This window comes from Bacillus rossius, chromosome 3, assembly GCF_032445375.1.
Source record: "Bacillus rossius redtenbacheri isolate Brsri chromosome 3, Brsri_v3, whole genome shotgun sequence".
NCBI lineage: Eukaryota > Metazoa > Arthropoda > Insecta > Phasmatodea > Bacillidae > Bacillus > Bacillus rossius.
In genome coordinates, this window is record NC_086332.1 from 25121254 (window position 1) to 25138006 (window position 16753).

The 16753-nt window shown below is 40.3% G+C and overlaps 1 protein-coding gene across 1 annotated transcript in view; it reads left to right on the forward strand.

The window, feature by feature from the left end:
- LOC134530387 (Kv channel-interacting protein 1) overlaps positions 1-16753 on the forward strand; it is a 158997-nt gene that overhangs the window by 138381 nt on the left and 3863 nt on the right. The window lies entirely within an intron of this gene.

The window sequence follows — 16753 nt, forward strand, 5'->3', positions numbered from 1 at the left end:
AGTTCGATAGGTTAGTGTGATAATTTTATTGGCTTTGACCAATCGGTGACTAATTTAAACGAATACAAATTTACACCCATGCGTTACCCGGGAATCGAACTCAGAACGCCTCGACCGTATGCCAGAGTGATTACGACTACGCTGCGAAGGTTGGCTCTATCGGGTTAGTTGGTTTAAGGAAGAAGACTATGTGTTACCAACATTGTAATGCCAGTTTTCTTAAATTTTTTTTAACTTGTGATTTTCTTTTTACTATGGCTATTTTACTTTACGAAATATATACCACGATAGTTTCACTATCATAAAGTTTCATTTGGCACACCAGTACTTTTGGTATGTACTACAATGTTTACGAAAGTGACTATATACGGGATGATGTTGCTACACGTCACATTTCCGTTCCATGTGACTTCCGTTCCATTTTCACGAAATTACTCCTACCAAATGCCGTTCACCGAGAGCTAAGATGTTTACACATTAAAAACGAGTGCTTTTCGGAAAAAAAATAACCTCCAGGGGCGTATAGATACAAATAATTAATTAACTTCCCGTTGAGCTGTATACTCTTTAAATTTTTTACGTTTTTACAAAGGAGAAACTGTGCTGTTAATTTTAGTTTTACTTCCATGCATGTTAAATGCTTTACTTTCTATAATATTAACTTTACTATTATACTTTTTTAATTAATTCCAAATCCCAGAGAGCGAAGAGGACACGCCACCTTAACTTACTTGATTTATATTCCCTGAAGTCATGAATTATTAAAACAGGAAAAGGAAGGGGTGAAGAGGGGTTGGGGGGGGGGGATGCAGGGACGCGAGTGTGCTCCTCCGAGCCAGCGCACTTCCGGATAAGAGAGAGACGCGGACAAAACACGTTCTTCGTTTTATTCTCCCGCGCAGAGTCGGAGGTCGGCGCGAATTAATGTATATTCCGCCGAATTTAACCTCTTCAAGATACCGCGCGCGTTTACTCTGCGCTGTTTTAGTCGTGCTACCACAGAATTCGTAAAACACTCCATTTTTAAGAGTGGTAGATTAATTATTTTACTATGATTATTTGTAAAACAACACCAAAGCACGAGGTAGGAGCTACATCGGAACGAGAACTATCGACGGACAGAATCAGGTCTTGTTAAGTACTCGCTACCTTAGGTCAAAATCTCAATGTCTTTACGTAACGAGTGAAGCGTAAAAAAAAAATACATCGTTCGCGTGTGCGTAAACTAATCATTTAGAGCGTTGTATCATGATCCTTCAAGTTAGCACTTTCGGACCCCGAATACTTGGGCATCCAACAGTGTGCATAGCTGCAGATAAAACTGCGCGATTTTGAAACTGCTTAAGGTACCAAAGTGGGGTCTGTTTGTGAATTTCATTTAAGTAGTTCTGCTTTTTTGAACTGTATTTTTTTAGCAAGAGGGAAAATGGTTGAAACGTGAGTTTTCAGAATAATATTTAGGAATGAAACATCCCGTACAGCACTCAATTGAAAGCACTCAATGAACTTGTATTACACCATGTAATGGTATGGTCACAGCTCAAATGTCATAGTTGTTTGTTCTATGCACGACGAGAAGACTGCGCGCCAGTTCAGAGCCTTGCGCTTAGAGGCGATAACGTGCTAGAAGTATCAGAGAGCGCCGTCCTTATTATCCCGCTTTGCTAACACAAATACGCCCCTGACTAGGTGGGCCCCTTAAATCTCCTCTAAGAGCGGTATTCCAAAACGTTCGGGTAAGATAGGGAATAAGCGCTACCTTGTTGGGATGCAACCATAACCTAGCTCGCGGGCCGTATTCCACGTGTCCACGGTATCCCAGAAAGAGATCAGATCGGCAGCCGCTCTAATGAACGCTCTAATGCCCTGTGCGAGGCTAGAAACTGGTTACAACGCATTCTATAGCGGACGTTTGGCAATCATCGATACAATTTTTACTGCAAAAATCCTAGAGCATGAATCAAATGGTGATATTCTAATTTTCTCAAGTAGCCTACCTTTGAAGTTTCGATTATTTCTTGTTATTAACATTAAAGTGTACAAAATATATTCCAGGATAGTTTCGCTACCACAAAATTTCATTTGGCTCACCAATACCTTTTGGTACGTCCCCCGACATTCACGACATCGAATATATACGGGTTACTGGCGCCAGACGCAAGTCCACCATCTGGACGAAATCTACGAAAAAGTGGGCTCTGCGCATGCGCGGAATTTGGGCAACAGATGGGTCACGGAAAGGACACCGTCATCCTAAATGTTTTACTTTCTGACAATAATCTGTGCAATAATCTGACTAGGAGACGAAGGCAATTAATATATTAACGTTTAAGTCATTCTGAACATTCATTGCTACGTCACCACCTCTTTTTCCTTCATATTCATTCCGAAAAAAAAAAATAAGGGACTGGCCGTGTCCTATCGGTGCACTAGGAATTCCGTTAGGGGACAGGTGTAGCATATTCAACACCTAAACCCTAATTTCTTTGTCTTGGAATACCGGCCTAAGGTTTCGCGAAAAAGTAGCTGGGAAGTTTGAAAATGAAAATTCTCACACATGACTGCGGCGGTACGCCAGTCATCGCGACGTAGCTCAACAGTTGGCGTCGTCTCACCCTTCCAGGGTTCATCCTACTGCCGAATGCTTTACGGCCGCCCGTGTCGGGTTTACGACTGCCACTTCCTCGGGGATCGCTCGCATGAGTTATCGGCTACTGCATCATCGCCTCTCTCTCTCTCTCTCTCTCTCTCTCTCTCTCTCTCTCTCTCTCTCTCTCTCCCCCCCCCCCTCCAACCCACAGCCGTGGATGGGCACAGAGCGCATCCTTCAAGGCCACGGTGCAGGCTCGAGTACAGTCTGCAAAGCATGGAGCTGGGAATCGCCTGTAAATGGCCGCTTTTCACCCCGCCACCGACCCGTATCGCAACACCTAAAACATTGTGTAAATTGAGCGTGGACGACGCCAGATGATGGTTTATGAGTAGGGGCAATCATTGTTTGCGAAAAAAAAAAAAAAAAAAAAAAAAAAAATATGCTGCAACCAGGTATACTCGCATCGGTGATTTCTTCCTTCTGCGAGAGAGTAGTCGTTGCCTTGTTGGACCGAACCACCCATCATGCGTTTACTTCCGCTCTGAACTGCTGTGATTGGTGTTGTAACAATCGACATGAACCTGAAAGAAACTCACCCAATCACGGAAAAAAAGACGATGCTGCAGTGTTTTAACTCTCAACTAGTCATAAAAAACAGTCACTTTCATGAAACACCTTCCTTTCCACACAACGAACACTATGCCTCTCTTGCCCACTGTTTTCGAGTGCTCCGCAAATACGTTGCAGTACGCCAGCCGGACGGTAAGTGGCTTTTCGCAGTCCGTGTGGTAGCGAGTGCGCAGTGCAGTGTGGGTGGTTTTATATTTTTTAAAGCTCTAAAACCACTTGCGAAACATTTTTGAAGTTATGCTTCTTTAGGCGTGTTATGGAAAAATGATGAGAGTGAATTTTTACAATTCGCACGCACCATGGAACGAAATTTTCACCCATGTATATTCACTTACATAATAAAATGTATTGATGTGCCAAATGAAACTCTGTGATAGTGAAACTGAAATAGTCTTAATAAAGAGTAATTTCAAGTTTTAAAATCCTAATTTATACTGGTATTACAAGTCGTGAGTAGTGAGTGACGTTCAAAAGTTAGCGATTGCTCGATTGGCGTAAGTTATGTTCATTCAGAACTTTTATTTATTTATTTTCTATTCGCCAAGCATCACTGCAAACATTTACTCTCTCTTACAATTTCTGATGTTTTATCTAATTAATCACGCGACTGCGATACTTGCTGTTGTGCTATTATTTCATGATAGAAATAGATCTCCCTCGGGGGTTTAGGGCATTCCGCTACCGTTACAACAAATTTCCAGAAGATAAAACAATCCCTCCACAGTTCTGCTGACGCGTCTCTTTGGGAGCGTAATTGCAGTCCAGAACGCAGCACAAGTAATGGGGAAATTCCTCCCGCCAAGCTGGCAGGCTGACACATGCTGTTCTGTCGCTGCTAATTCCAGCACGCCCCCTGCTCTTGTGCGTTCTACTAGCTTCTTCGCAGACAAATTGGTTTATTTTCCTCCTCGCTTGACCGACTCGCTAGACGTTCGCCTCTTCCCTTGCCGGCTTCTTCCGCGCCCGTCTGAGCCGGGAAGCAATCCACTTGCCAGTGCATGTAAGCTCTCTCGAAGGAACAGACAACACCCCAATGTTTGAGTACAGTGTTTAAACATTGTTTCCCATACTTTAAATAACGCTTTTAACTTAAAAAAACTGAAGTCTTCTCCAAATTCGCTACAATTTGGATGTATACCAGCAAGAAGAGCTTTAATGGGACTATGATAACTCAAGCGAACAATTTTCCAACTAGTGGATTTTTTTTGGAAATTCTTCCAATCCCATAATCTTTGCATTCTGTGTGCAGTTGTGAACCTGAAGTGTGTGTGTGTGTGTGTGTGTGTTGAGCAACAGCTCGCTCATAAAGTTTCGGAATGTTTTCTGTGTTATTTTATTTTGAAGCCAAACTGCAAACCACTCTTTCGTCATCTCATCCTGTGGTTGTGGTTTTTCATTCTTATTTGTTGTCTTATGTGTGGTAATTACGTCTCGGCATGCAGACACAAAAGGTTTCCTTGCTACTTGCGAAGTAGTATATAAATGGGGCTACTGGGACAGGCTTCTGGCTGTGGATTGATGATTGTCTGTCCGCCATCTTGGATTGTGATGTCACGGCGGCCATCTTGGATGAATGTAACGGGACACAACGTAACGGGACATAACGTAACGGGACATAACGTAACGGGACAAGTATATCACGGCAGCCATCTTGGATCCGCCATCTTGGATCCGCCATTTTGGATGACGTCATTTTGTTTTCTCGAACTTTCAGCCATTTTGTTTTCCGCCATATTGGATGATGACGTCACCGTTGCAATTTCCGTTACGGCCGCCATCTTTAACTTTTTTATTTATTATCCGATTTTAATGAAATTTTTTTTTAAAAATTATAAAAAAATTTAAATAATATAAATTTAATAAAATATTTATAAAAAACAAACATTATCGATACGGAGCTCGGAGTCCTCGGTTCGAACCCGACGAGGTCAAAAAATTAAAAATGGCGACCGATCCTTCCCCCTGTGGTGGCTGCTGACAGACTGCCCCCCCACCACTTTTTTCAAAGCATATATATCGACAGTGAGCATGACGTCATGTCCGCCATCTTGAAATCTGGACGCCATCTTGAAAATCTTTATTTATTATCCGATTTTAATGAAACAAATTCCAAAATTCATCAAAAAATTAACGTATTTGAATTCTGTTTGATTATATCGATGTACGTCCTTGGTTCGATTCCCGGCGAGAGTAAACGATCAATCCTTCCTCCATGAAAGCTACCTAGACTGATCTACCACCAACAATACCAAGGTTTATATCATCAACTGGTATGACATCATGTCCGCCATCTTGTATTCATCCGCTGGAGTCCACCATCTTGTTTTCGTCTGCTAGAGTGTGCCGATACCATGTAGTATAATTATCTGGTCACCATACTTTTGTCCTCAACTGTTGTCATTGACCTTGGCCTTTGACCTTGACCTTGGCCTTTGACCTTGACCTTGAAATTTGACCTTGACCTTGAAATTTGACCTTGACCTTGAAATTTGACCTTGACATTGAAATTTGACCTTGACCTTGAAATTTGACCTTGACATTGAAATTTGACTTTGTCCTCGAAATTTGACTTTGTCCTTGTTGACCATTATGGATCCGACATTTTATGTTCAGTAGATGCTACCAGGAGCTACCACCTGCTGGAGTAAGCCATCTTGTGTGTGTGTACTCGTATTATAGAGTTCATTTCCATCTGGATAATTTTATTCTAACCCGCTACAGTACAGTAATCAATTACTACTGTGACACACGACATCTTGAAATTTGGACGCCATCTTGAAAATCCGTAATTTTAATGCTAGAGATTCGGGAAAAAGTTCAAAATTCATTAAATAAATTTGTAATCTATATACTGATTGATTGGATCGACTAAGGTCCTTGGTTCGACCCCTGACCGATACCAATCAACTTTAATTTTAAAAAATACCACAAAAGCGACAGGTTTGAGAAAATAAAAAACACCACAAGTTCTTTTAAAAACTTTTATTACATACATTCTAATCTACTACAAGTACATAATAAACACAGACAAAGTACTAAAGTCTTGTGGATTCCTCGATTCAAACAGTCTTCTTATTGTACGGACAAAGCCTTTTACATGACTTTAAATGTCTATACGATCCGTTCATCACCGCAGCCAGAGACGGACTGAAGTTCATATCACCAGGGTCCCACTTATATATTCTCATTTGCTGGTACAACACACGAGTCAAAACAATAACCATGTTCATTATACTTCTCGGAGCATTTTTTATAATGAAGATGTAAGCTATCAAGACGTGAAATTAGTTTTTTGCACTTATTGCACTGAAATTGTATTCTTTTAACATTGTTAGAACAACTGCTTCTTTCATGTCTGCGAGCATTTGAGGTAATAGTAAATGATGCGTCACAGTATTTGCACCGACGCAATGTATGCTTTTCATTAGTGGAAGAATCCATTGCTGACGATGAAACTTCGGATGATGGTGGTATCACATCTGTTGAAATCTCCTCCAATGTTGACGTCGTCGTTGCCAACGGGATCTGCACCTTCTACATCGTAGCTGTCGTCAAGGTTCCCGTAGACGATGGTACAACCTCCGAGTTCGACGTTAAAGACGGTAAAGATGCCATCGAGGTCTCAAGAACAGCTAATTGACACGTCTTATGCACCAGAAGAAACAAACTAGGTGATCCTTACACCGCCGACGTCAGTAACTAACTGAGCGTCCTGCTGTCTAGGACTCGCTTATATACTTGCACCGGATGGAATAATAATACGCTAGTCAAATCAAGAACCATTTACAATAATACTAGAGTCAAATCTACAAATTAAAAAAGAGGATCATTTGATCGAAAAAAAATTCGATCTCTCCAATATACGCCAGGCTCCAAGAGCTACAATTCACGTCATCAGATCCATCTAAATTTTGCTCCTATGCTTCAATTGACCATTAGCTGCAAGTGCTCCAACAGATCCATCAGCTCCAACACGTAATGTACGCAATGTACGCACAATACATGCAATTTACATGCAATAAATGTAATGATCACTCAGTACACACAGGAAACGGAACGTACACACAGTCAACACAGGAAACGGAACGTACACACAATACACACAGGAAACAAAACGTACACACAGTACACACAGGAAACGAAACGTACACACAGGAAACGGAACGTACACACAATACACACAGGAAACAAAACGTACACACAGTACACACAGGAAACGAAACGTACACACAGTACACACAGGAAACGGAACGTACACACAGTACACACAGGAAACGAAACGTACACACAGTACACACAGGAAACGAAACGTACACACAGTACACACAGGAAGCGGAACGTACACACAGTACACACAGGAAACGGAACGTACACACAGTACACACAGGAAACGGAACGTACACACAATACACACAGGAAACGGAACGTACACACAGTACACACAGGAAACGGAACGTACACACAGTACACACAGGAAACGAAACGTACACACAATACACACAGGAAACGAAACGTACACACAGTACACACAGGAAACGAAACGTATACACACAGTACACACAGGAAACGGAACGTACACACAGTACACACAGGAAAAGGAACGTACACACAGTACACACAGGAAACGGAACGTACACACAGTACACACAGGAAACGGATCGTATACACAGTACACACAGGAAACAGAACGTACACACAGGAAACGAAACGTACACACAGTACACACAGAAAACGGAACGTACACACAGTACACACAGAAAACGGAACGTACACACAGGAAACGAAACGTACACACAGTACACACAGGAAAGGAAACGTATACACACATTACACACATTAAACGGAATGATCACACATACATTAGCGGAAACACACAGGCTTAGTTGGAAATCAGAATACAAGAAACAAAAACATTAAATTTTTACTTTCAATATTTAATTACTTCTCAACATTACACAAATACAAGTAAAAGAAACCATTATTGTATGTAGCCAGCTTTCCTCAGTTCTTTGAGTATGAAGGATATTTCTTTGATGCACGAATAGTTTCCTGCACAAAGCGAGTCATGTAGAAGTCTTAGCCGGTCAACCAATATGTTTGGATCTTTCCATGATGTGTAATCAATCTCTTCTACCACCATCTTACTTGCTTGTTTATTATAAATACTGTTAATATCACAATCGTCCCTGCGATCATAATAAGCATTATCAGATTTATTTTTTATAACACGACGTTTCCATCGTTTCGGTCTCAGGACATCGCCACATTCTTCGATCTTGTCAGCTCTAGGTGCTTCATCACAGTCTATGCCTTTGTCAACAGCCTCAGAGTCACTGTAACAATCACTGTAGAAGACATCCTCTTCACCCATATTACCGTATGAATTCGCTATCGATGATGTCGAAGTGTCTTCATCGTCTTCATGCTTCCTTTTTAGGAGTCCATCATTTTTACAAAGAATGGAGGATCTACTGAATATAGGCTTGAATGTATTCTCACTTTTCACGGTGTTGATACTTCCATTAGTTTCAGTCTTCCCGAAGCCATTAGCATCCTTCAATTTATGTTCTTCCTCACAATCGGGTGAGCTAATACCATCACGCTCAGGACAAGGAAAATTATTGACGTAATGCAGATCACTCTTCTTTAGTCTAGTGGATTCATCGGTGTCCTCTATGCCGTAAGTAGTCTTGACTTTACATGTTCTACCATGTCTTTTTAAGCTGTCAATTCTTGTTAACAACCTGCTACAACGATTACAGCTTAACATGTTGCGTAGTGGGTTTCTAGCACAATCATTCTTCTCATGACGTCTAGCATTCCTTCTCATGGCAAAATCCTTGCCACAGTATCTACAGCGGCTTCCTTCCGATTCAGCTGCAGATAACAAACCACGATCCATGGTAGCTTCTGTGACTAATGTTAGATACAAACTGTCAGTTTTCTCCAATTGGAACCATTTCTTAAATAGAGTTTTTGAAATGTTTCATCAGCGAGAGTTAAGTTATCTAATGCAAAGAAAATTGATGCAAGTAGTTCTGGCTGTCGTCAACAGATGTCGCTACGTGTTGCTTGTAGGTAAATAATATCTATTTCATTAATGTGGGATGCGTAACGCTCACTATCGATCGCAAAGGGAGGTTGGCTTCGATAGTATCCAAGGAGAAAAAAAGTTCGTCCGTGCTTCTCAGATTTCTCACGGTACACCATCTTGGATTGTGACGTCACGGCGGCCATCTTGGATGGGTGTGACCTTGACCTTTGACCGAAACCTCAGGAATGATCGCAAGCACACGGATTAACCATCAAAATATTGATAAGAATAATCAGGAGCACACGGAGAAAAACCATCATAATATTGGCAAGAATAATCAGGAGCACACGGAGAAAACCGACACAAGTTTTCTTTGATATCATAAAAATATTAAAAAAAAATTAATAAAAAATTAAAAATAAAAACGAAAAAAAAAATCAAACATTCTGGCTTGTACTAGAACTCTATCTTTGCTCAACAATGAGAAGTTCACAAGCCAGAATGTTTGATTTTTTTTTTCGTTTTTATTTTTAATTTTTTATTAATTTTTTTTTATATTTTTATGATATCAAAGAAAACTTGTGTCGGTTTTCTCCGTGTGCTCCTGATTATTCTTGCCAATATTATGATGGTTTTTCTCCGTGTGCTCCTGATTATTCTTATCAATATTTTGATGGTTAATCCGTGTGCTTGCGATCATTCCTGAGGTTTCGGTCAAAGGTCAAGGTCACACCCATCCAAGATGGCCGCCGTGACGTCACAATCCAAGATGGTGTACCGTGAGAAATCTGAGAAGCACGGACGAACTTTTTTTCTCCTTGGATACTATCGAAGCCAACCTCCCTTTGCGATCGATAGTGAGCGTTACGCATCCCACATTAATGAAATAGATATTATTTACCTACAAGCAACACGTAGCGACATCTGTTGACGACAGCCAGAACTACTTGCATCAATTTTCTTTGCATTAGATAACTTAACTCTCGCTGATGAAACATTTCAAAAACTCTATTTAAGAAATGGTTCCAATTGGAGAAAACTGACAGTTTGTATCTAACATTAGTCACAGAAGCTACCATGGATCGTGGTTTGTTATCTGCAGCTGAATCGGAAGGAAGCCGCTGTAGATACTGTGGCAAGGATTTTGCCATGAGAAGGAATGCTTGACGTCATGAGAAGAATGATTGTGCTAGAAACCCACTACGCAACATGTTAAGCTGTAATCGTTGTAGCAGGTTGTTAACAAGAATTGACAGCTTAAAAAGACATGGTAGAACATGTAAAGTCAAGACTACTTACGGCATAGAGGACACCGATGAATCCACTAGACTAAAGAAGAGTGATCTGCATTACGTCAATAATTTTCCTTGTCCTGAGCGTGATGGTATTAGCTCACCCGATTGTGAGGAAGAACATAAATTGAAGGATGCTAATGGCTTCGGGAAGACTGAAACTAATGGAAGTATCAACACCGTGAAAAGTGAGAATACATTCAAGCCTATATTCAGTAGATCCTCCATTCTTTGTAAAAATGATGGACTCCTAAAAAGGAAGCATGAAGACGATGAAGACACTTCGACATCATCGATAGCGAATTCATACGGTAATATGGGTGAAGAGGATGTCTTCTACAGTGATTGTTACAGTGACTCTGAGGCTGTTGACAAAGGCATAGACTGTGATGAAGCACCTAGAGCTGACAAGATCGAAGAATGTGGCGATGTCCTGAGACCGAAACGATGGAAACGTCGTGTTATAAAAAATAAATCTGATAATGCTTATTATGATCGCAGGGACGATTGTGATATTAACAGTATTTATAATAAACAAGCATGTAAGATGGTGGTAGAAGAGATTGATTACACATCATGGAAAGATCCAAACATATTGGTTGACCGGCTAAGACTTCTACATGACTCGCTTTGTGCAGGAAACTATTCGTGCATCAAAGAAATATCCTTCATACTCAAAGAACTGAGGAAAGCTGGCTACATACAATAATGGTTTCTTTTACTTGTATTTGTGTAATGTTGAGAAGTAATTAAATATTGAAAGTAAAAATTTAATGTTTTTGTTTCTTGTATTCTGATTTCCAACTAAGCCTGTATGTTTCCGCTAATGTATGTGTGATCATTCCGTTTAATGTGTGTAATGTGTGTATACGTTTCCTTTCCTGTGTGTACTGTGTGTACGTTTCGTTTCTTGTGTGTACGTTCCGTTTTCTGTGTGTACTGTGTGTACGTTCCGTTTTCTGTGTGTACTGTGTGTACGTTTCGTTTCCTGTGTGTACGTTCTGTTTCCTGTGTGTACAGTGTATACGATCCGTTTCCTGTGTGTACTGTGTGTACGTTCCGTTTCCTGTGTGTACTGTGTGTACGTTCCTTTTCCTGTGTGTACTGTGTGTACGTTCCGTTTCCTGTGTGTACTGTGTGTATACGTTTCGTTTCCTGTGTGTACTGTGTGTACGTTTCGTTTCCTGTGTGTATTGTGTGTACGTTTCGTTTCCTGTGTGTACTGTGTGTACGTTCCGTTTCCTGTGTGTACTGTGTGTACGTTCCGTTTCCTGTGTGTATTGTGTGTACGTTCCGTTTCCTGTGTGTACTGTGTGTACGTTCCGTTTCCTGTGTGTACTGTGTGTACGTTCCGCTTCCTGTGTGTACTGTGTGTACGTTTCGTTTCCTGTGTGTACTGTGTGTACGTTTCGTTTCCTGTGTGTACTGTGTGTACGTTCCGTTTCCTGTGTGTACTGTGTGTACGTTTCGTTTCCTGTGTGTACTGTGTGTACGTTTTGTTTCCTGTGTGTATTGTGTGTACGTTCCGTTTCCTGTGTGTACTGTGTGTACGTTCCGTTTCCTGTGTGTACTGAGTGATCATTACATTTATTGCATGTAAATTGCATGTATTGTGCGTACATTGCGTACATTACGTGTTGGAGCTGATGGATCTGTTGGAGCACTTGCAGCTAATGGTCAATTGAAGCATAGGAGCAAAATTTAGATGGATCTGATGACGTGAATTGTAGCTCTTGGAGCCTGGCGTATATTGGAGAGATCGAATTTTTTTTCGATCAAATGATCCTCTTTTTTAATTTGTAGATTTGACTCTAGTATTATTGTAAATGGTTCTTGATTTGACTAGCGTATTATTATTCCATCCGGTGCAAGTATATAAGCGAGTCCTAGACAGCAGGACGCTCAGTTAGTTACTGACGTCGGCTGTGTAAGGATCACCTAGTTTGTTTCTTCTGGTGCATAAGACGTGTCAATTAGCTGTTCTTGAGACCTCGATGGCATCTTTACCGTCTTTAACGTCGAACTCGGAGGTTGTACCATCGTCTACGGGAACCTTGACGACAGCTACGATGTAGAAGGTGCAGATCCAGTTGGCAACGACGACGTCAACATTGGAGGAGATTTCAACAGATGTGATACCACCATCATCCGAAGTTTCATCGTCAGCAATGGATTCTTCCACTAATGAAAAGCATACATTGCGTCGGTGCAAATACTGTGACGCATCATTTACTATTACCTCAAATGCTCGCAGACATGAAAGAAGCAGTTGTTCTAATAATGTTAAAAGAATACAATTTCAGTGCAATAAGTGCAAAAAACTAATTTCACGTCTTGATAGCTTACATCTTCATTATAAAAAATGCTCCGAGAAGTATAATGAACATGGTTATTGTTTTGACTCGTGTGTTGTACCAGCAAATGAGAATATATAAGTGGGACCCTGGTGATATGAACTTCAGTCCGTCTCTGGCTGCGGTGATGAACGGATCGTATAGACATTTAAAGTCATGTAAAAGGCTTTGTCCGTACAATAAGAAGACTGTTTGAATCGAGGAATCCACAAGACTTTAGTACTTTGTCTGTGTTTATTATGTACTTGTAGTAGATTAGAATGTATGTAATAAAAGTTTTTAAAAGAACTTGTGGTGTTTTTTATTTTCTCAAACCTGTCGCTTTTGTGGTATTTTTTAAAATTAAAGTTGATTGGTATCGGTCAGGGGTCGAACCAAGGACCTTAGTCGATCCAATCAATCAGTATATAGATTACAAATTTATTTAATGAATTTTGAACTTTTTCCCGAATCTCTAGCATTAAAATTACGGATTTTCAAGATGGCGTCCAAATTTCAAGATGTCGTGTGTCACAGTAGTAATTGATTACTGTACTGTAGCGGGTTAGAATAAAATTATCCAGATGGAAATGAACTCTATAATACGAGTACACACACACAAGATGGCTTACTCCAGCAGGTGGTAGCTCCTGGTAGCATCTACTGAACATAAAATGTCGGATCCATAATGGTCAACAAGGACAAAGTCAAATTTCGAGGACAAAGTCAAATTTCAATGTCAAGGTCAAATTTCAAGGTCAAGGTCAAATTTCAATGTCAAGGTCAAATTTCAAGGTCAAGGTCAAATTTCAAGGTCAAGGTCAAATTTCAAGGTCAAGGTCAAAGGCCAAGGTCAAGGTCAAAGGCCAAGGTCAATGACAACAGTTGAGGACAAAAGTATGGTGACCAGATAATTATACTACATGGTATCGGCACACTCTAGCAGACGAAAACAAGATGGTGGACTCCAGCGGATGAATACAAGATGGCGGACATGATGTCATACCAGTTGATGATATAAACCTTGGTATTGTTGGTGGTAGATCAGTCTAGGTAGCTTTCATGGAGGAAGGATTGATCGTTTACTCTCGCCGGGAATCGAACCAAGGACGTACATCGATATAATCAAACAGAATTCAAATACGTTAATTTTTTGATGAATTTTGGAATTTGTTTCATTAAAATCGGATAATAAATAAAGATTTTCAAGATGGCGTCCAGATTTCAAGATGGCGGACATGACGTCATGCTCACTGTCGATATATATGCTTTGAAAAAAGTGGTGGGGGGGCAGTCTGTCAGCAGCCACCACAGGGGGAAGGATCGGTCGCCATTTTTAATTTTTTGACCTCGTCGGGTTCGAACCGAGGACTCCGAGCTCCGTATCGATAATGTTTGTTTTTTATAAATATTTTATTAAATTTATATTATTTAAATTTTTTTATAATTTTTAAAAAAAAAATTTCATTAAAATCGGATAATAAATAAAAAAGTTAAAGATGGCGGCCGTAACGGAAATTGCAACGGTGACGTCATCATCCAATATGGCGGAAAACAAAATGGCTGAAAGTTCGAGAAAACAAAATGACGTCATCCAAAATGGCGGATCCAAGATGGCGGATCCAAGATGGCTGCCGTGATATACTTGTCCCGTTACGTTATGTCCCGTTACGTTATGTCCCGTTACGCTGTGTCCCGTTACATTCATCCAAGATGGCCGCCGTGACATCACAATCCAAGATGGCGGACAGACAATCATCAATCCACAGCCAGAAGCCTGTCCCAGTAGCCCCATTTATATACTACTTTGCGAAACTTAATAACTTGCTTTACACGTCGCAGATAGCACCTTGCAACGAAATGTGTTTCGGACAACTCTTTACACCCTTCCCACCTAAGTCAACAAAGTTTGATTACCAAAACAGTATGCATGGCAAGATTTAACATTTTGGTTCACGTACCTCATCATGTAGGTCACTCGATGAGAAACACTACAATTATTTATCGCCTACGGCTTGTATTTACCTCTTTATATAAAACCTCCAGTCCTTACTGGAGACCCTAAGCTGTGAGAAATTTTACTATAGCTCATTTATCTCATAGTTATTTTGACAGGTGTTTAATAGATCAAATTATTTCAAATCAACTTATTTGAGACAGCCTAGGCTATCAGGCAAACCGTTTAGGAATAATGATAAAACATTTGTTTTCAAAAATTAGCTGTCAAGGGCATGTGTCGTTTTGCCTAAAGGCATTTTGCCTAATTTTAGGCAAAACGCTGTTAGGCAAAACGCCGTTGGCCAAATAGGAGTTAGGCAAAACACCGTTAGGCAAATCGCTATTAGGCAAATCGCCATTAGGCAAATCGCCATTAGGAAAATCGCCATTAGTCAAAACGACTTAGGAAATTCGCCGTTAGGCAAAACGAGGTTTTGTCATCATATTAAAATTTTAGGCAAAACGCCGTCAGGCATAACTCCGTTAGGGAAAACGCCGTCAGGCATAACTCCGTTAGGTAAAACGCCGTTAGGCAAATCGCCTTTAGGCAAATCGCCTTTAGGCAAATCGCCTTTAGGCAAATAGCCATTAGGCAATTAAACGTTAGGCAAAACGCCTTTAGACAAAATGACTTTAGGCAAATCGCCGTAACGAATTCATGTTTAGGCAAACCGTCTTTAGGCAAATCGCCTGTTACTCGCTGTCAATTCTTTGCTGACCAACGCTGTCAGTATAGCACTTAAATACATACCAAATTGTAAAGGTTTTACTTATTCTCGGCAGGTCTTCGACTGGTTGGTAATTAACTGACTTCCACTCTTCATCCTCTGCCAATGATTAGCGTTTTTTTGTGTGTGTTTCCCCACCTGAGGCCTTGTAGAACACAATTTCAAACGGAGAAAAAACCTTCCATTCTTTCAGAACCCTATGATTGCAAATAGGAAATTGTATTTATGGGCATGTATCCCTTTTGTAGATTGGAAACTGATCGATGCAGTTTGACATTGCATTCAATTTTTGGCGAGTTTATATATATATATATATCCGAAAGACAGCAAACATAAGCATTTGTAAATGTTTTAATAAGACAGGGTCACACATTATACATTGCAGAACTTCAATTGAATTCATCCGTTTTTGTTTCGTATCATACTGCCACCCATAAGCACTATAAAACAGGCAGGCTAGCGAACACTTCATAAATGAAATCTCACCACACGAGAAGGTCACTGATCACTGCCACTGAGAACATTTTCCTGAAAATATGTGACTCATTTGGATAAAGTTCAGGAGAGTGTAGGTTTTATTCTGTCCATTTGCCTGAAGGGTGGTTTTCTCAAAAAGTCTTTTCCATCCCTATTTCACAAAAACAATCTGGCTCAGAACTATGATACATAAGTATATTCCACATTTCAACACATTTAAAGTGCTATTCAGTAGATGACTTTAGGCAGTTGTCTATCACCCAAATAACATAAAATATCTGCTCAATTAAAATGACCACAAAAATTTTTTTTTTTTTGGTTGCCACTAAATATTTTTCTCAACATAGACCCAATAAAATATTTTGTGTTGCCAAAAAGATACTTTTTAGAAGTTCATGAAGTGGCTTATTAGTAGGGGCATGTATTTTCCGCGAAAAGATTTTGGAACTAGTTGGGAGTTAAATCACTGAAGTATCGTCTGTGTTTTGTGATTGGTTGAGTTTCTTTCAAGTACATGTTTACTTTTGGTACACCAATCACAGCAACTCCGTGCCAAAGCAAACGTGTCCTGAATGGTCTGGTCAAGTCAGACAATTGCCATCCTTACGAATGGTCACCGATCACAAGGAAAAAACCTGCTGGCGCGGGCATACCTCATCGCAGTCAGA